Below are 21,404 nucleotides of genomic sequence, written 5' to 3'. Positions count from 1 at the left end.
GTCTTCTTTTCAGTTCTTTTCGCTTTGTCTCTTGTTTCAATCCCCAAGGTCTTTAGTCTCCAATTTCTTTTTGATTCAAAACCTGCAATAAATAGACAAATACCCAAAAACGTAAAATAGAATAAGAAGAATAAAACTAAAACTAAAAACAAAACCTAAAATAAATCTAAAACCCTAATCTAAACACAAATCCGCGTCGGCGGCGCCAAAAATTGATGTGTTTTTATGTTGTTGTAGAAAGTGGTAGTAAAGTTGTCGTTCACTCAGACTTGTGAAGATTCGATTTTAGATTCAAACTCAATAGAAAACTCAAGAAGTTGTTATCAAGATTATAAAAAGCACTGAGACTCAGGATTCCACCATTGACCAATTAAGTGATTTAATCTAATCAATATTCATGCAATTCTTTGCGTTTAAAGTGATTATAATATATTACCTTTAGTAGATTTTTGAACTAACAATTGTATACATCAAGCATGAAACATCAAAAGTCTTAAACTGAGCATGCTCCATCAAAACGGATCACAATCATTCAATAAAAATCAATTTTCCAATATTAGTTCCATGCAAATAATCATAAAAGAAATTGCAAGAATTAATTAAAATAGAAATATACCACTTTTCATGGAACAATGGCTTCCTCCGTCGCCTTGGCTAAGGGGTTTAGCTTTTCATGATGAAAACACGCTCAAAATAATAGTCCATAGCTCAAAAAGGTGTTTTATTGAAGAAGAGGTATAATGCAGTGTGTTTGTAACAATTATAATTGTTACAGAACCCACTGTTACATAGAACTGTTGCAATAGGTGATGTTACAGGAAACGATAGAAAATATATGTTGTCGAATAAAAGACTGCTCTGAAGGGTCTAATGTTCTTCGTGTTCTTCAGCAGCAGCAGCAGAACTCGACTTCCTGCAACTTCGATTTCTCGACTCTATGGTGTTCTAAACTTTCCCCAAACTACTCCTAAACTTTCCTAATCCTTGTTCGACCTCCCAGAAATCTATTTATACACCACAAGCCGGTTTAATCTCTCCCAAATCTCTTCGAAATCTCTTCTTTCCTTCCAAGCCAAGTCACGGGAAAATCTCACTGCTACCTTATTCACTCGTCGATTGAGTTGTTTCAAACTTCCAAAACTTCCCTAACTTGGTAAAACCAAATCCCGAACAGATGTATTTCCTTTCTACACACGTACTTTCCATAGACAATCCAAACAAACCCGGTAATAACTTAGTTCCCTGTTTTAAGATAACCATGTGGGAACCTTCCTTTTCTCGATTTCGAAGCAACCACAAATCCTGTTGTATGTTAACAGGCCAAACCCAATCCATACCAGTGAAAAACTACAATAAAATCTCGTGCAGAATCAAAGCAGAAAAGTTCGCAGGTGAGCAGCTTTTAAACGTGACTTTCCCGCCATTTTTTCTGTTTTTAAACCGTGAAGATGGAGTGCCCCTTATCCTATGATGGGGTGTAAATAGCATGCGGAAACAAATAGTAAAGAGGGTACCCCTTATAAGTAGAGTGCCCCTTAGTAATTGAAGTGCCCCTTATCCAAACTGAGAGTCCGAATAGTAATTTTCTCCCACGAGAGCAAAAACCACTTTTTTAGCCAATTTCGCCGTAAAAGCTTATTTCTCCAAAAAATGCCTACAGTGACATAAAAAGTCATAATAAATATAAAATCGACTCACTAATAATATATACAATTGAGATTATATAAGACACAAAAATGTGCCTATCAAAAGGGGAGAAGTATACCTCTTTCTCCTTCTCGGGCCAGGAGAAAACCCAAGGTTGATATGCAGCGAGATTCGCAGGAAGAACGTTTGATCCAGCAATGTAAGGACCCTTTAGCATTAAAGGAAACACACACCATTTGTCATCTTTGGATTGACGAGGAGTTGTATTTTTACCAGAATGCCAGTCAATATCTTGCATAAGAATTTTGGCTTCATCAATGTTATCTTTCCTTCTTAATCGAATACCCCAGCGAGTATTCTCCTTCTTCATGGAGATAAGTTCGTAGTTTCCAAAGAAATTCGCCACTGTATATTTCTCAACGACTATCTCTAGGTCTGCGAATTTTGGATCCCTAAGTTCTGTGGAGTAAAGAGATCCTCTACCAGCACCACGATTAGCGAACTCTAGCATCAGACGGATGCAGTCCCCACTTAGTTGGAAAATGGCTCGCGAAAATCTCGGATGAGCGAGAATTTCATAAAATAAAGGAATGTCTGGGTTATAAATAGGAATAGGGAGACCTGCGAGAATTTGACCTTGCGAAATTATGATTGATTGATCATCACAATTTTGATTGGAGAAAAGCTTGATAGAAAGAATTGATTTGGCATTCACACCAGGAATGGGGGAGAGTGTAAGACCTTTATTAGCAAGATCTTTTTGGACATCTTGTAGATTCTTCTCATATATATGACCACTTGGAGCCATGTTTGAATATAGAGTATGGGAATGTATAGAAAGTAAAAGAATTGAAGGAAGAAAAAATTACAGCATCAGAATTTGCAGAAGAATGACAGAGTTGCAGAGATGAGAGAATAAAAATAGAAGAGAAAGTAAAAAGAAAAGTGGAAAGAGGGGGGGGGGGGGGGGAAGAGTATATAAAGAAAATTTACTTCTCGAAGAAATAAACACCATTAAGACGAAGAGACGTGAGCGGTTGAAAGGTAGCGGTTACAAAAGACGTGTCAAGAAATAAATGGAAGAGAGAGTACGTGTGATAAATGTGGAATATGAAAAGATAAGCAGTTGCGGCATTTCTCACATCATTTTATACTTTGCAGAGAAGATATGAGAAGAGGCAAGATGTAGGATCAGAATCTCGCAACAATTATGTCTCAGCGAAATTATCAATGGTATTGCACAATAGCGTCGCAGAACAATTTCAGAAACGACGTCAGCAAGGATCATGAGAAAGATGTGATAATCTTGCGAAAATTAGAGAGCTTGCGAAGTTAACATTTATAAGGTTGCGAGAATATCGCAAACCATATCCGAAAATAAAGGACAGATTAGCTGTCATCCACTGTGTATTTCCTTATAAATAGTCATTCGAGTTGTAAAGGAGAGAGGGATCTTTTTTTGAGTAAGAAACAAGTAAATAGGAGAGAGAAAGTTCAGAGCAGAGTTCATTCTTGACTTCTTTATCTTTCTTGTAAGAACATTCAAAAATTAATCAATAAAATTAAGAGTTTAAACCTAAAAATGAGCTAATCAACAATGAAATCATATGAGGGGTGTAGTGTAGGATTTCCTGCAACTACATTACTAGCTTCACAGATTCTCTGGACCAATAAGTCCAAGTCTTCACAAATTTCAACCCCATAAGTAGCAGCCAGGTCATGGAGATAAGCAATATACTGATCATTAGTGTATCTTCTTAGCTTCAGATCATGAGCAGTATTTGCACATTCATCTTTGTTGTGATCAATTGTCCAACAGTGAGGACAAATATTATGCGGCTGACGTTTCCAATGATATCTTACCCGTGTAACACCACCTGCTCTTGTATTCCACCAACCACACCTAAAAAGTGGTTTACTTAAATCGATCTTCACTCTAGCAGAAATCATACTGCCATACGTAGGTCTGCAGTTTGGTGGTATGGTCCATATTTTTGGACCCAATTCCACCAGGGCTTCATCAATCACTTGAGCAGAATGATGCTCAAGTAGTATTTCCTTGAACTGAATAGTCCATTCCGAGTAAGTAAAGTTCCAATCTTTTAGAGGAATTGTATCATCATAAATTAAGAGGTTGAGATGAGCTTTGCATACATTCCATGGACATTTTTTGAGAACTCCTTTCATAAAATCTTCAATCTGGAATTTGAAGAGATAGATGTTTCTATCCAGAGCACGGATTTCTCTGAATTTGTACGGCTTCCAAAGACTTTTTTAACTCCTGCCTTACTGCATCTGTTTCCATTTGGTCCTCAATAAACAGTTTGCATATTAAAGTGTGGCCTCTTTCCTCCTTAGCTACAGATAAAGCTTTCACTGAACCAACATCACGCCTGAGTTTCATAGAAGTAATATCTCGAATGTTAGCATTTTGGAGTTGATTTGTGATAGAAGAGACTGGGTTTTTAGAAGAGGAAGCCATTATAGGATTTTCCTGATTTTGGCGAGAGGTTTCAAATAGAATATGAAAATCAGGTGACCACTTATTTTGGTTATAAAGTAAGATAGAGTTTACAAAAAAACCATACGTGGTTTTATGAGGATAAAGAAGATCTTCTATTTTTGGGTAGAAAATAAATGTGAACATAGAAGTGGAATATTTGGCGTTAATAAGATATAAGGTTGACTCAGAAAGCTGAAGATACAGAATAAGGGTACCATGAGATTTCAAATTAGCATTGAAGGTATAGAAATTTTCCGGCGAAATGAACACAGCACAGCTATGCAACCGCCAATCAAGGGTTTTCAAATTTTGAAAAATTATTGGCTCGAGAAAAATGGAAGCGTTGACTTGAATCGGGTGAACTGAGTTCACGACGAGATGTTTACTCAGAACAGATGAAGAAAAGAAATCAATACTATGATTTGTGGCAAGATACTAGTACATACTGTTGGAATCCATCATGAGAATGATGGTTTGCAAAACTGCTGGTGAAGACGGGGTGTATACTGATGATGATTGTGATAATATAGTCTGGGAACAAAGGAGGAAAAACCAGGTCCAAAAATGGATGATCCCCATGAAGAAAGGACGAGGTCCTGCAAGGAATTAATAACTCATTAGTAAAATTAACAAAACAAAATAAAAGTTAAGAAAGAAAAGAGAAATATTGACAGAGAAAACTTAGACTCAAAGAGGTAAACCAAAACAGGAAAAGAAAAAGCAATTGAGCAACATGAATAATACTAAAACTTAACAGGAAAAAATTCTATAGAGAATCAACAAAATATAATTGCAGATCAAGTATTTAGGTGCTTGTATGTTTTCAGGTGAACCAATTATAAACTTGTTTGGAAGTGTGGTATAACCGATTCCAAGAATGTAAACCCATGTAAATATGAATAAGGATTTACAGTGAAGAGATGTCAGCATAGTTTGAATACGCAGAATAACTCTTATCATTTATTATTCGAAGATATTCCTCAATACTCAAGGAGATCCTGTACCGAAATAAATTGATAATATTTTAATTAAGATTTTATATGCTTTCATTACCAGCAATTAAATGCATAATATATATAAAGAATAAAAATTAGTAATGTGCATTTACTAATTGGAGACTTTCTATTAAGAGATTTGGGAAATTTTGGACAAGCATTCGGAATTAGGAAAACCGAATTTTGCTATTCATTGCATATATTGAGAATATTTTCGGTTTTGGAAATTCCTTGGTGTCCAAACATCCTTGGCTTACCTAAGTTTGCATTTCTAGCAAACTATCATAAGAGCCAGGCAAATTTCATTCTTGTTGTTTCTGGTGGAGCCGTCTAATCGGAGAGGAAAGTATCCTATTTAAGTGAAATCTCTTACGACCGCTCGTTTAAAGACTTTTGTGGGATCAAGAAGCTCTACGAGTACCGTTGGTGGGAAACTAGATAATTGTAGTGTTATTAGTTTTCGAATGATTTGATTGACTAACTGTTGTTGAAACTTTGATTGCACCTAGTTTGTTTATTCTTGAGAATCTTCTTTTCTGATATAAGAATCACTCAAACTAGATCGAAGTATCGACGAGATCTTTAAAACTGTTTGTAGATCTAAAGACATCTTGTGATAATCCATTGTTAATAGACTCCCTTCTGTGTGTGACTGATCACAAGAGATTCAAGTGGTGTTGTGCAGGTGTTTATTGAAGATCAAAGAAAATTTAAAGACGAAGAAGATTTAGTTCTCATATCTTTGGTGTGCAAAAACCTTGATCGGCTGTGATCCAACTAAAATCAGATTTATTGGATTTATTAGTTGCGTGAGATCGGCATTCTCAATATATCTCTTTGAGATTTATTTGGATTGAGTGCGATCTAAACTTAACTTCTTTGGTAGTTATTGGATAGATTGATCTAACTAGGCAAAGGAGTTTATTAGATTAAACGGAAGATCCTTTGCGTATGACTTGAGATATCTTTATCTTGAAAGAATCGAAAGAGTTGTTATCAAACAGATTTGTTGTTCCTTTACTGTTTGGAATACGATCCAAAGGAATTGTTCCAGTGCGTGCACTCATTGAAGTCCGAAGCGCTGGGATACTGAGGAAACTAAGTGAACTAGGGGTAGTTGCTTGGTATGAACTATACGAAGTTGGTGTAGATTTTGTATAGCGGCTTAATTCTAAGAGTATTATTCTGGACTTTGTCCCGGAGTTTTTCTGCATTTGCAGGTTTCCTCGTTAACAAAATTTTGCTGTGTGATTTACTTTTGTTTTCCGCAATTATATTTGTTTATATAATTTAAAGTAAATTACACAAACGTTAACTCCGATATACTTGATAGTGATCCTATAGAGTTTGGTTAAGTCTGAACCTATTATCAAGTACCATACTTTGGTAGTCGTATTATATCGATCTCGTATCCATAGACAATCACACAAAGTGTGAATATCGATTTGTTGCATTATCTCGACTTTGTCTATAGACGATCACTTTCGGTAAGAGGACTTATAGGTGGATAATTAAAAGATTGTGGTGTATTTGGGTACCCACATTTTTTCAATTGGTATCAGAGCAGGAAAACATGAAAAGATCTAAAAAAATTTGTTTGGTGAGATCCAACCTATAAGAGTTCACATGAATCGATTTCAGTTAACATACTTCCAAGATTTGACGGAACAAACTATCTATGGTGGAAATCTGCTATGAGATCTTTTCTTCAATCACGAGACTTTAATACTCGGATATTAGTCATCGATAATTATAATAGCCCGAAAATAGAAGCTTCAGAAACTGAGTTTAAACGCTTAGTGGATTATTCAGACGAAGAAAAGACTTTTGCAAAGCAGAATTCAGATGGTTTGAATGCTATTATACATGCTGTAAGCCGTGATATACAAGATCATGTATCCACATGCCAAACTTCACAGTAAGCTTGGAATAACCTTTATATCGTATTCGAAGGAAATTCATCTGAAAAGGAAGCTAGACTTCAAACTCTCACTTCTGATTGGGAAAACCTTTTTTGAATGGATGACAACGACACTTTTGAAGAGTTTCATATTAAACTCTCTGAGATAGTTAATGTTTCTTTTTGGAAAGACTATTTCTGTAAAAGATATAGTGTGCAAAAGTCTCAGATCATTGCCATCTAGATACGAATCTAAGAAGCATGCAATCATGAAGCCAATGATGTTTCTTTCTTATCAAGAAGTTCTCTTGTAGGAAAACTAAAGATATTTGAGCAGGAGTGCCTGTCAAAAAGGAAAGAAAAAAACTTTCCCTACAAAGCCATTAAAAATCCACCAACTCAGAGTCCGGAAAACTCCCAAGATCATGAAGCTCTAGATGATGAAGATGAGGATGAATTAAATCATCATTTGTGAAAAAGCGGGGGTCTAACAACACCACCCAATATTTCGATTAGAAATATGTATGGACTAACTCCGAAATACTTTGCTAGAGAATCAACTAGACAGTCAGACTCAATCTAGATAAAAAGTATCTCAAAGAGTTAATATCTCAATCTCTCGATTTTATTTCTACTCAAGCTAAAATCAATAAAAAGTCTTTATCAAAGAGAGATAACTTGGACGGTACCAAAGACCAATGTCCAAGGATCAATCAACTACAATCAACAACCAAAAGTTGAATTAGAGAAGTTGATGATCACGAACGCACAAACTGTATTATTTCTATTATATAAAATATAATGCGGAAAAGAAATAACACAGACACCAAAAGTTTTGTTAACGACGAAACCGCAAATGCAGAAAATCCTCTTGAACTAGTCCAGATTGAATACACACTGTATTAAGCCGCTACAGACACTAGCCGACTCCAAGCTAACTTCAGACTGATCTACAGTTGAACCCCTACCAATCTCCCACTGATATAAGGTACAGTTATACTCCTACGCCTATGATCCGAGCAGGACACTGCGTACTTGATTCCCTTTGCTGATCTCACCCACAACAAAAAGTTGTTGCAACCCAAAATCACAAACTTGATAATAAACGAATCTGTCTCACATCGAAAAGTCTATCAAAAGGATAAATCTGTCTCCCACAGATAAAGGCTAGGTTTTGTTCCGTCTTTAGATATAAAATCAAGGTAACAGGAACCAATTGACAATCCAGACTTATATTACCGAAGAACAGGCTAGATTAATCAATCACCTCTCTACAATACTTCCTGAATACACAAGCGGATTGTCGAGGAATCACAAACAGTGAGACGAAGATGTTTGTGACTTCTTTATCTTGCCTACCAGAGAACTCTCACGATCTCAAGCCAATCAATCGATTGTACTCCTACGATAGAAGATGCAAGATCAGATCACACAACTACGATAAAAGTAGTACCGGTCTGGCTTCACAATCCCAATGAAGTCTTTAAGTTGTTAACTCGAGTTTAGAGAAGAAACTCAAGAGTTAATGGAGATCAACTCTAGCGAGATCACTAGTAGCACACAGACGTGTGGGGATTAGGTTTGCTCAATGCTAGAAGTCTCCTTTATATAGCCTTCAAATCAGGGTCTTGCCTTAGGTACAAAAACTCTATTCACCGTTGGATGAAAACCTGATTTAGATTCAAGCCAATATCTCTCAACCGTTAGATCGAAAGACATAGCTTGTCATACACACTTGGGTACACGTTTACTGGGTTTGAGAAAAACCATTCCCAAACGAGTACACGTATGTTGGTTCAACATGATAACCCAAAAGGTCAACCATATGAGCATCTCATATTAATCATGTTCTTCTTCACCATAACTAGTTCAATTGACTCAAATGAACTAGTTAAGAGTTGTTCAATTGCTATGAGATCTTATATAACTATACAAGACACAATTGAAACAAAGATGATTCGATTCGATTAGAATCGACTCATGAACATTATAGCCACAGTTTGTATAAAGCATTCCTTAATAATGAATGTTTCATGTTCACAACACATCTTTAGATCATAACATCTTAAGCTCACAAACAAGTTCGCGGACTTAAGTTAAGCGGTTGAGTTTTCCAAACTCAGCAGAAATTCTCGGGTCGAGAACTTCTGCCAGTTCGCAGACTTAGCACACAAACGAGTTTTGGAAATCCCAGCAGAAATTCTCGGTCGAGAACTTCCGTCAGTTCGCGGACTGAGTCTGCGGACTGGGTTCGCGGACTTGGCAAGCCAATTCCACAATCCTACCGGTTTCTCTTGATCAACAAAGTTCAAAAACTTCGGCTCAAGGAATACATGGTTATGTAATATAAACTCTCATTTCAATCATTGAAACATTCTCAGAGGGCGATATTCAGTCGTGAAGAACAACAAACCTTTCTCGTCAGAGCAATTTCCAAAGTGATTGAAACTTTCATGACTTTCGTCACTAGGTGAAGATAAACCTGATCAAAGCGAAAAGCTTTACCAACATAAGATTTCGAGTAAAAGATAAGCAATGAATACTCAGCTCGAAATATCAAGTCGTAGATGGTGGATTTTCGACAAAGGATAAAATTGTAAACTCATGATTATACGAAGCTCTGATTCAGCAATCAGACGTGAGTATCGAGACATGGCTCTCACATCGAATTCTCAACGGAGAGTACTTTCTCTCAGAGTACATGTAGATATGCAGTCTCACGACTGGACAACGACATATCTCATGAAGACTGAATACTTTCAGTGATTATTTCTATATAGTATCACGAGATGGACGGCTCCTAAACAGCTTTCTCTGCTAGTATAGAGCGATAACATCTTCAGGAACAAACAATGAGTTTACCCTGACTATATAAAGGATATGACTTACCGACAAGCTCATATCGGGATAATTAATGCTCCTAGACAGCTTGCTCTGCTAGTATAGAGCCACAAAGTTAATTATTCCTAATTTCTCCTATTCCATGGTCGAATCCACGACTGGTCCCATGGAATGGCAATAAACAATTGGTATGATTCTATGATCGAATCCACAGCTTGATCTCATAGAATAACAATAACTATATTATCTCATTACTCCGATTTCATGATCGAATCCACAACTGGTCTCATAAATGGTAATAGATAAATCTTAATTACTCTGATTCTATGGTCGAATCTACGATCCCATGGAGTGGTAATGCTCACTTTATTATTATGAATTCGTAGTCGAATCCTCAGCTGATCTTATGAATTAATAATAAACATCTTATTGCTCAGTTTTGTGAATTATTCTCCACCGAATTCCACAATTAGTAATCAACAACTGGGCGTCTGAGCTACCTCTAAGTAAGCCCCGATTCAAATAGTGAAGGTGTATTCAATGACGATACACTAACAGTCACCGCACGAACGAGTATTTCAAAAATACAACGAAACGATGAACCTATGCAAAATAGAGAAGAAAATAATAAATAATTAAAAATATTGACCAGGGTGCTGGGAGCAAGGACACACGACCGACCGACCGTGTCGCGGTCAATCCCACGCCAGTTTTATATTTTTAATGCATTTTTATTATTTTCCATGATTTGATGAAAATTCTCTCATTTTATCAAATCTCCTTCGTCTCGAGGAAACTCCTCGGTTTCATGGTACTTCCATAAATCCATAAAAAATAATATAAAAATAAGGAAAGGAGTGTGGGGTATGACCATTGGTTTCATGGTCAACCGTCCATGCCTTGGTCCCAACCGGCCCCACACCCCACGGTTCCTTATTATTTTATTATTATTATTATTATTATTTCTCTAATTTCATGAAAAAACTCCTTGATTTCATGATATTTTGCACAAATCATCAAATAATAATAAAATAAAATAAATTATGAAAACTTGTGGGACTGGGCCTTGGCCGGCTGGCCATGCCCTAGCCGGTCCCACACGCCCCTTTGTTTTATTATTTTATTATTAGTTTTCCTTGAATTCATCAAATTCCTTGATTTCATGATATTTCTCTCAAATTAGGAAAAATTCCCTCAAATCATCAAAAATACCTAAAAAATATTAAAAAATTATGAAAACTCGTGTGGACCGGGCCCAAACCGGCCGGCCATGCCTTTCAGGGTCCGACATGCCCTTTTTTTATCATTTTAATATTTTTTGCTTCCTGTAACTCATGAAAACTCCTTCAATTCATGGAAACTCCCTAAATTCATCAAATTTCTCAAATTTCATGAATTTTTCATAAAATCATCAAAATATTATAAAATTAAGGAAAAGGCACCACGGGACCATGGTCACGACCGGCCGACCATGCCTTGACCACGGCGGTCCCACGCCTCCTCATTCCTTATTTTATAATTATTTTTCATCATCTCATGGTGTTTTCCTCAGTTTCGTCGAAACCCTAATTTTGGCATATTTTCTCGAATGGATGCTCAATTGCACGCCAGAAAATATCAAAATTCTCAGGACTGAGACGCGGACGCCTTGGGGACATGAGCACGCTATCTTTACCGACCAAGATTGTCTCTTTGGCTCACGGAAGCCGGTCCCATCAATTTTCACAGTTTTCACCTAATTTGCACAATTGCTCGTATTAGGTCCAAAATTCTTCCAAACACTTTGGATTTTCATGAAGTGATCGTCAGGAGGTCACGTGACAACCCAGGTCCGGTTTCATGACTCCATGGTCGGTCCCTCGCCTCGTCATAATAAATTAGGTTTTCTCACCTAAGGCTCAGACGAGCATTTTCGAATAAATGATTAAACCAGCATTTGATCATTCTTTCACCAACAAATCGTCAACTCTTCAGGAGTTTTTCGTATTTTCTCACATGAGCATATGGAAACTACATGGTTGATCCACGGTCCCATGTAGTCGCTCCCTCCTTCGACCCATGGTTAAACTTCTGACGAACCATGAATTGATCATCAATTGATCAAATTAGGGTTTCTGAATCCCAAGGATCATCATTCCAGATTCCAACCTTAATAATTTTACGACGACCTCATGGTCATTAATTTTATTAATTATGCTCGATTCAACGACCAATATTCTAATTAATATTTTTGGTACGCTGCCAATAATCCATCAGACGAGCAACACATGCTCAGACGATCAAATATTCAACAATTCATCACATGAGCAACACTTGCTCAGATGATAAATATTTGTTCAAACCAAGGAATATTGGTTCAACAATCAATATTCAACGATCCACCGAATGATAAATACTTGCTCACTTCATCGTAAGAACTATACCTCTGTCTCATGACATGTTCAATTCATGAGTTTCAGAACATCATGTTCGACACTCAACAACTACATGGACTCATCGTCCCATCAAACCACGAATTCATCAATTGACTAACAAACCACGAGACGTCAATCGTGTCACTTGGGGGGATATCACTTAGGGTTTTGGTCTGGCGGTCTACGGAACGTGTGTTCAAACACACGATGGAATGTGAGCAAGTCATGCAATCAGTTGAAGGAATTCACGAGGTAGTGGGTGGAAAATCGACCAAGTCTCCACACGTTGAGCAACTGGTTTCAAACACGATCTCCACTTCCCCACTCCTTGATTCCATCAACTGTCACACTTCATGGAATCATGGTGTATACAATTCCAGCAATATAAATAAGTCTCTGAATCATGATTGAATCATGGGCATCATCATTATCATCAATCTCACGTCTCATCGACAACACGAGATCATCAACTCATCAATTGAGCAATTTCAATCATTCAGAGCTTATCATATTAAGAATTCACACACCCACAATCTTTGATTACCATTGATTCCACGCATTTCCCAGCTTTCCTCCTACAGATCAACCCATCCTCTCCTGTGACTGAATTTACTCTGGAACGGTCATTGTTTTGATTTAGGCCGGAGTACTACAAATTGATCTATCGAATCTAAATCACCCCCTTTGCAGCGGTGCATCTGTGTGAGTTTTAACATTTCGCTCGGTTTGAGGAGTCTCCTCCGTACAGTCGTCTCCTCAATTCTTTAAAAACCAGAAAATCGTTTCCACCCATATACAGATTGGCGACCACAGTGGGAGGTCATTCTCTCGGTTGCAATCTAACAATTTCACAAGATGGTTGATCTCAGGTCAGGTTCAGTTACGAATCCTAACACAAACTGTGCTAGCACTAGCAACAACAACAATCAGAATATCCCGGAGACAATTCCGACCTCTAACACCGATGGTGGTGTGATGAGTGCCAAATATTGTATATTTTTATCCCTTTTTGTTGGCATTTAACTCATCTTTTGCGCATTAATTCTACATTTTATCCCATATTCTGTATTTTCATTGTTTTCAAGAATAAATATTTTTATTAATTAATTTTGCATTTTTAGGTAATAAATAAAGTTCGGATGAGTCGTGGAGCGAAAAGAGCAGAAAAGTAGTGAAAAGCCGGGAGAAATTACGCAAGGAAGCCGCGAAGAATGATGCGCACAACCTCATTTTCTACACACAAAAGCGCCTCAGTTCTCAGCCATCAGATCAGTTCTCAGAAGCATCCGACGGTCGCTCCTTCATAGAGCATCAAAATCGGAAGTCTCTGCCGAGCACCACAGCGCTGAAATTCCAAGCCTTCAGATTAGATGGTAGTTGAATCCAACGGTCGTTCCTATGCCTGTGCATCAAATCCCGATGATTCCGACTTACACTACAGTACCTAACTCCATCTGGTGCCGTTAACTTCGTTGCACCTCAGAATCCGACGGTCGCTTCACACATCCTTCCATCTATCCGTTCGATTCCACTCAGATCCAATGATCCAACATCTCAACTCGCCAAACATCGAACCAGATGCTCCCGCCTCACACCCTAGCACCAAACACACCCCCTATCCCAAACACGGTCGAGCCCCTCCTTCATCTCCTACACCCGACATTTGCAGAGCCACCTCTCTGCCACCACCATCGCCTGCAACCCACTGCCACCACCAGACCTCGAGTTCCACCACCACCACACCACACCGTACATCACCACTCCATCCCAAGTCTCTCCCTTGTCTCGTTTCTAGCATCTAACTAGGTGCTACAAGCTAGAACAGTGAGAAGCTAGGGTTTCACCAACAGCGAGGAGAAGTCAAAATTGAGGGCAGGAAAAGCTTCAGAAGAGCAGAGGGGACATACCCAAAGCATGGGTCGAGCTTAATTCAGAAAATTGGTGAGAGAATTTGATTTTCCCCAAAATTTTAGGGTTTCGAATTAGGGTTTGTATTTTTGTTGTAAACTATAAATAGAACTGATGTGTGATGAAATTGGTATGTTTGGAGTAGCCAACATCCAGAGCTCTCAAAGTTCTGTTAAACTGTTAATTTTCATGTTACAGCTCAATTTCAGTAGTTTTAACTTTTCAATTTCATGTCCTGTTTAATTTCAATTCTGTTCATTGTTTGTGTTCATTGTTGATGTTTATGTTCACTGTTATGTTAAACTTGCTAAACTTGCTGTTAAACTTGCTGTTAGTTAAATGTTCATTGTTAATACTTGTGTCCTGTTAATGCATTTCATTCCTGTTGATGCTTGTTACATGTTCACTGTTGTGTTTACTGTGCTGTTACATTTGAGGGAATGCTAGGCTAGATACATCTTTGAAGCTTTGTGCTAATTGTGTAATGGAAGAAATCAGTGCTTAAAGCAAGCTGATTTTCTTGCCATTCCCTGTGTATGCTTAGGTGGTAGTGTTGGTTGTGCATTGGGAGAAACTAGTGCTTATAGCAAGCTAGTTCTCTTCCATTCTTTTAGTATACCTCCTGTTTGCCTGTATGCTGCCTTAGTATTGCTTCATTTCAGTTTCTTCACCACCACCCTGCCCTTGGCCTTAGGCCTTGGTTCATTCTTTGTTTTGTTCTTTGCTTTTGCTATTGACCTGCTGTATCTTTCATTTTGTTTGCTGTTTTCTGTTGTGCACTGCCTTTTTCTGCTGCACCTGTGCTGCAGTTGCTGCTGCACTTTTGCTGCTGCATTTCTACTGCTGCACTGCTACATTGCTTTCCCCTGCTGTCTCTCTCTGCAGCTGCTGTGCTTGTGCAGTTTTGCTACAGCTGCTGCTGCTGCCTTCTTGCAGTTCCTGCTGCATCATTCACTGCTCATCTTGTACATTCTATTGCATTGCTGCAACTCTCTTGTTGCAGCTGCTGTTGTTGCTGCCAAGGTAGCTGCCAAGGTTGCTGCTGTTGTTGTTGCTGCCACTTCTTCTCCTGCCAAGCCAAGTCCAGTTCTTGCTACTCCTGCAGCCAAGCAAAGGCCTAGTTCAACAACTGAGTCCAAAGCCCAAAAGACCTAGTTCAATAGCTAAAGCCCAATACATCTCAAGCCCAAGGCTCACTTCAAACTGAAACCCAATTCAGTCATCTGTAGGCTTAACCAAAGCCCAGTTGTTTAAGACCAAAGCCCAAATTCATTAAGGCCCAATCCAATTCAATTAATTGTGGGCTTAACCCAAAAGCCTGAACTCACTGTAAGGCCTAAGCCCATTTGCACTTCAAAGATAACTGAGCCCAAGCTCAGTTCATTTTAACAAACCCATTAGTACATTAAGCCCAATAGTTCCAAAGGGGTATTCTAAGCCCTAAGCAAATCTAGGAACCCAAATAGCTTAAACACTTCCGAAACACACCCGATCTCTGTGGATCGACCCGTACTTGCACGAGCTACAACTGACGACCGTGCACTTGCGGTATTACTGTAGGCCCGTTTCCATTGCATCATTTCTATACCCTTCCGGGGCCTGCCAAGTTTTTGGCGCCGCTGCCGGGGATTGGTGCTGTGTTTTTCTTGTTGTTTTGTTAGCTATTTTTGCATTTCACTGCATAGCATTTGCATCTGCATCTGCTTCACTTCATTTGCTGTTGGACCTGCTGTTTTGAACCTGTTTTTTCTCTGCTGGGACGCCACCAAGGAAAAGAACCAAAACCCAACTGGGTTTTTGCAACAATATCAGAGCAGCTGGGCTGTGCTCAAAAGGTAAGCCTAAACCCATTCAATTGAGAGAACCCAACCTGTGGGCTTCCAAATTTATTTAATTGTGGGCTTGTAATAATTAACCCAATTTTTTTGGGCTTTTTATTTTTCTATTTGGGCTTGTAATAATTTATTTTTGGGCTTGTTGTTTAATTTGTGGGCTTGTATTTATTTTGTGTGGGCTTGTTTAAATTTTTCCATTGGACTTGTATTTTGGACTCTGGGTTTAAACCCAGCTGATTACCGATTGTGGGCCGCAGCCTTCCTTCCATTTCATTAGAGGCTTGCACAGTGGGCTTGCTCCCATTTCAAAAACCAAATTTTATTTTCTTAAAAAAAAAAAAAAAAAAAAAAAAAAAAAATTTTTACTTGCTCCCATTTTAAACCAAACTTTTCTTTTATCCCATCAAAACCAAATTTTCCCATAAACCAAATTTTTAAAATTTTCCCATTTAAAACCAAATAGTGGGCTTTGTGTCATTTCAAAATGGACCAACCTCGTGCTCTCCATGAATACATGTATCCATCAATACAAATTCCATTATCATGTATTGTCTTACCTCAAACCAATAACCCTTTTAAAATAAATGCAAGCATGATACAAATACTTCCTATATTTCGAGGGTTCGATTCTGAGAACCCCTATACTCATGTAAGGGAGTTTGAACAAATTTGTCGGACTATGCAACCTGATCATTTGTCCGAAGACTCTCTGAAATTGCGTTTGTTTACATTTTCTTTAAAGAAAGGGCCAAAACATGGTTTTACGGTTTGAGACCACAATCAATCACCACTTGGGAACAACTCACTAATCAATTTTTCCAAAAATTTTTCCACACCATAGGACCATCGCTATTCGTCAAAATATCAATTGTTTTGTCCAATTGGATGAGGAAACTGTTTTTCACTATTTTGAACGTTTTAATGATTTGTTGAGTGAATGCCGCACCATGGAATTGAGAAGTGGAGACTTGTCGTCATCCTCTATGAGGGACTAGACTTTAAATCTCGAACCATGGTTGAGTCTATGTGTAATGGTGAGTTTATTGATAAATCTGTGGATGATGCATGGAATTTTTAGCCGAGATTGCAGAAAAACCCATCAATGGGAATCCGTTAGGGAAACAGGAACAACACCACATGATATGAGTCACCCTCATGAATTAGAGTTTTATTCTTGTAATAGCTCCGACCTTAGGATTGAAAATTATCCTAGATTGCAAAATGCCTATCATGATGATGATGATGATTATGATGTTATGTTAGAAGAACATGTCTATACTGAAAATGTTATGGAACCTTTGGGTTCAAATACATTAGGCTTCTCTGCCCCGACCTTAATGCATGATATTTCTTCTAGTATTCCATGTGATGTTTCCCCTGATGTGCCGATACATGAAATAAATCTGTTGATGATGTTGATAATTCTGATTGTAATCTTGCCAATTTGATTGATGATTGAGCATGATGTGACATGTGTAGATGAGTTAGAAGATTTTGATTTGATTGATAATGATATGCCTATTCTTCTACCTAAGTCACAATCTGGTGGCCTTCCACCCAACCTAGATTTGGTTGTGCCATATTGTAAAACCATTTTTCTGAAAATTCCTAATCTAGGATTGGAACTGTGTGCTTCCCAAGTCCTCTTGGACTATTTTGCTTCAAAATATAACACTTTTAAAGAGCCACAGTTGGAAATTGCATGTTTGCCCATCCCGAAAACAGTCCATTATGAGTTAGACCTTTTGAATCCTGAACCCCTAAAATTGTTAGATTTTGTGCTTAAAAGTAAACCTGTTGAACAATTTAGGTTTAGGGGTAATTCATTCGGTTTTTCACTCTCACTCCCATTTAAGTCCAATTTTAGTGTTTTGAAACTTCCTTTGTCTCTACACTTTGTCTTTTGGGTTGATCCTCAACTCTTTAGATTGTTAGTGTATGGTGAATTTTTTGTATATAATCCAGTAGATAAAATTTCTTAAAAACCCTTTTGTTCCTTTTGTATATATTTTGCTAATCCAATATGATCTCGGCTGAAATATGTTGGATTTTTGCCTTGAATAACGGAGTTTTAATTCTGCTTTCGCCGAAATCGGGTATTCTCTCTCCTTTTACTCTACTCAGCATGTCCCTTCATATATTGTTTTAATTCTTTCCATATTTTGAAACATTGAGGACAATGTTTAGTTTAGGTTTGGGGGTATAGAGTAGATACCATGATAATTGCTATAATTAAAACGAACTCCTTCTTTTTGAAAAAATTGAAAAATTCCAAAAAAATTGAAAAATCAAAATTAAAAAAAAAAAAATTGAAAAAAATCATAAAAATGGAGCTCATTTACCTTGAAATGTTGACTCTTGTGCAAATATGTATTTTTATTAGGAGTCTTAGTCTAGATATTTAGGCACCCTGATTCTAGCACAATTCACATAGTGATAAGAAATTTGCACGCGCACGATCTACCAATACATGTATGGCCTCGATCTTCAAGGTGTTTGATAGGAAGTTACGATTGCCAATCACTTTAGAATACTGAACGAAACTTGACTAGCTTGTTCTTTGGTTGGTTGGGATAGAAGGTGGAGGTTACATTAAGAAAGACAACCATCGAATTTAACTGGGTGCATCAAAAAGGGCTACCTCTTGCAAAGTGTCATGTAATCTTTTGTTTCCTTTTGTATTTGTATCAAAAGTGTTTTCTTTTGCAAAAAAAAAAAAAGAGAAAAAAAATATATCAGAAAAATACAAAAAAAAAATCAAGTATTTATCAATTCCATCATCTCTTGTTCCAAAAATAAAAAGAGAATAGTCAATGTAAATAAGAGTCATGTAAATAGTCATTTTGTTGTTTCATTGTAATAAGCAAGGAGGGTGTATGCCATTGATGTACAACGCGAGTAATTGTGAAATACCTCCAACTCATTCACAATTCTCGTAAAGTCCGGACAGCTAGCTAGATTTCGACCTTGGTTCTTAGCCTGAGAAACTATCTCTTGGTGATTAGTAGTCATAACTTCAGATCTTTCTTTACACATGTGTAGATACACTTTACACTCTTATCACATGTCTTTTTTTGTTATCAGTGCTAGGATTGTGCCTTCGATAGCTAGATTTACATCTCCATTTTGCTGTGAGCTTAAACTGTTTTGCACATGTCACATTTGATGGAATATGAGCTTATATTTTGTCCTTAGGTTTTGTAGGCACACCTCTGGTAAACCTTCACGAGACTTCAACTCGTCCACTAGGGACACTTAGTGGTTTAAAAGGCTTAGTGCATACGCTAAATGCATTCGAGAGACCAGCGACAGTGGTATAGTTAGGATTTCCTTAGTTTTGTTTTACTTGAGGACAAGTAAAATTCAGGTTTGGGGGTATTTGATGAGTGCCAAATATTGTATATTTTTATCCCTTTTTGTTGGCATTTAACTCATCTTTTGCGCATTAATTCTACATTTTATCCCATATTCTGTATTTTCATTGTTTTCAAGAATAAATATTTTTATTAATTAATTTTGCATTTTTAGGTAATAAATAAAGTTCGGATGAGTCGTGGAGCGAAAAAAGCAGAAAAGTAGTGAAAAGCCGGGAGAAATTACGCAAGGAAGCCGCGAAGAATGATGCGCACAACCTCATTTTCTACACACAAAAGCGCCTCAGTTCTCAGCCATCAGATCAGTTCTCAGAAGCATCCGACGGTCGCTCCTTCATAGAGCATCAAAATCGGAAGTCTCTGCCGAGCACCACAGCGCTGAAATTCCAAGCCTTCAGATTAGATGGTAGTTGAATCCAACGGTCGTTCCTATGCCTGTGCATCAAATCCCGATGATTCCGACTTACACTACAGTACCTAACTCCATCTGGTGCCGTTAACTTCGTTGCACCTCAGAATCCGACGGTCGCTTCACACATCCTTCCATCTATCCGTTCGATTCCACTCAGATCCAATGATCCAACATCTCAACTCGCCAAACATCGAACCAGATGCTCCCGCCTCACACCCTAGCACCAAACACACCCCATATCCCAAACACGGTCGAGCCCCTCCTTCATCTCCTACACCCGACATTTGCAGAGCCACCTCTCTGCCACCACCATCGCCTGCAACCCACTGCCACCACCAGACCTCGAGTTCCACCACCACCACACCACACCGTACATCACCACTCCATCCCAAGTCTCTCCCTTGTCTCGTTTCTAGCATCTAACTAGGTGCTACAAGCTAGAACAGTGAGAAGCTAGGGTTTCACCAACAGCGAGGAGAAGTCAAAATTGAGGGCAGGAAAAGCTTCAGAAGAGCAGAGGGGACATACCCAAAGCATGGGTCGAGCTTAATTCAGAAAATTGGTGAGAGAATTTGATTTTCCCCAAAATTTTAGGGTTTCGAATTAGGGTTTGTATTTTTGTTGTAAACTATAAATAGAACTGATGTGTGATGAAATTGGTATGTTTGGAGTAGCCAACATCCAGAGCTCTCAAAGTTCTGTTAAACTGTTAATTTTCATGTTACAGCTCAATTTCAGTAGTTTTAACTTTTCAATTTCATGTCCTGTTTAATTTCAATTCTGTTCATTGTTTGTGTTCATTGTTTGTGTTCATTGTTGATGTTTATGTTCACTGTTATGTTAAACTTGCTAAACTTGCTGTTAAACTTGCTGTTAGTTAAATGTTCATTGTTAATACTTGTGTCCTGTTAATGCATTTCATTCCTGTTGATGCTTGTTACATGTTCACTGTTGTGTTTACTGTGCTGTTACATTTGAGGGAATGCTAGGCTAGATACATCTTTGAAGCTTTGTGCTAATTGTGTAATGGAAGAAATCAGTGCTTAAAGCAAGCTGATTTTCTTGCCATTCCCTGTGTATGCTTAGGTGGTAGTGTTGGTTGTGCATTGGGAGAAACTAGTGCTTATAGCAAGCTAGTTCTCTTCCATTCTTTTAGTATACCTCCTGTTTGCCTGTATGCTGCCTTAGTATTGCTTCATTTCAGTTTCTTCACCACCACCCTGCCCTTGGCCTTAGGCCTTGGTTCATTCTTTGTTTTGTTCTTTGCTTTTGCTATTGACCTGCTGTATCTTTCATTTTGTTTGCTGTTTTCTGTTGTGCACTGCCTTTTTCTGCTGCACCTGTGCTGCAGTTGCTGCTGCACTTTTGCTGCTGCATTTCTACTGCTGCACTGCTACATTGCTTTCCCCTGCTGTCTCTCTCTGCAGCTGCTGTGCTTGTGCAGTTTTGCTACAGCTGCTGCTGCTGCCTTCTTGCAGTTCCTGCTGCATCATTCACTGCTCATCTTGTACATTCTATTGCATTGCTGCAACTCTCTTGTTGCAGCTGCTGTTGTTGCTGCCAAGGTAGCTGCCA

Source organism: Papaver somniferum, chromosome 5, assembly GCF_003573695.1.
Source record: "Papaver somniferum cultivar HN1 chromosome 5, ASM357369v1, whole genome shotgun sequence".
NCBI lineage: Eukaryota > Viridiplantae > Streptophyta > Magnoliopsida > Ranunculales > Papaveraceae > Papaver > Papaver somniferum.
This window is presented reverse-complemented; position numbering follows the sequence as displayed.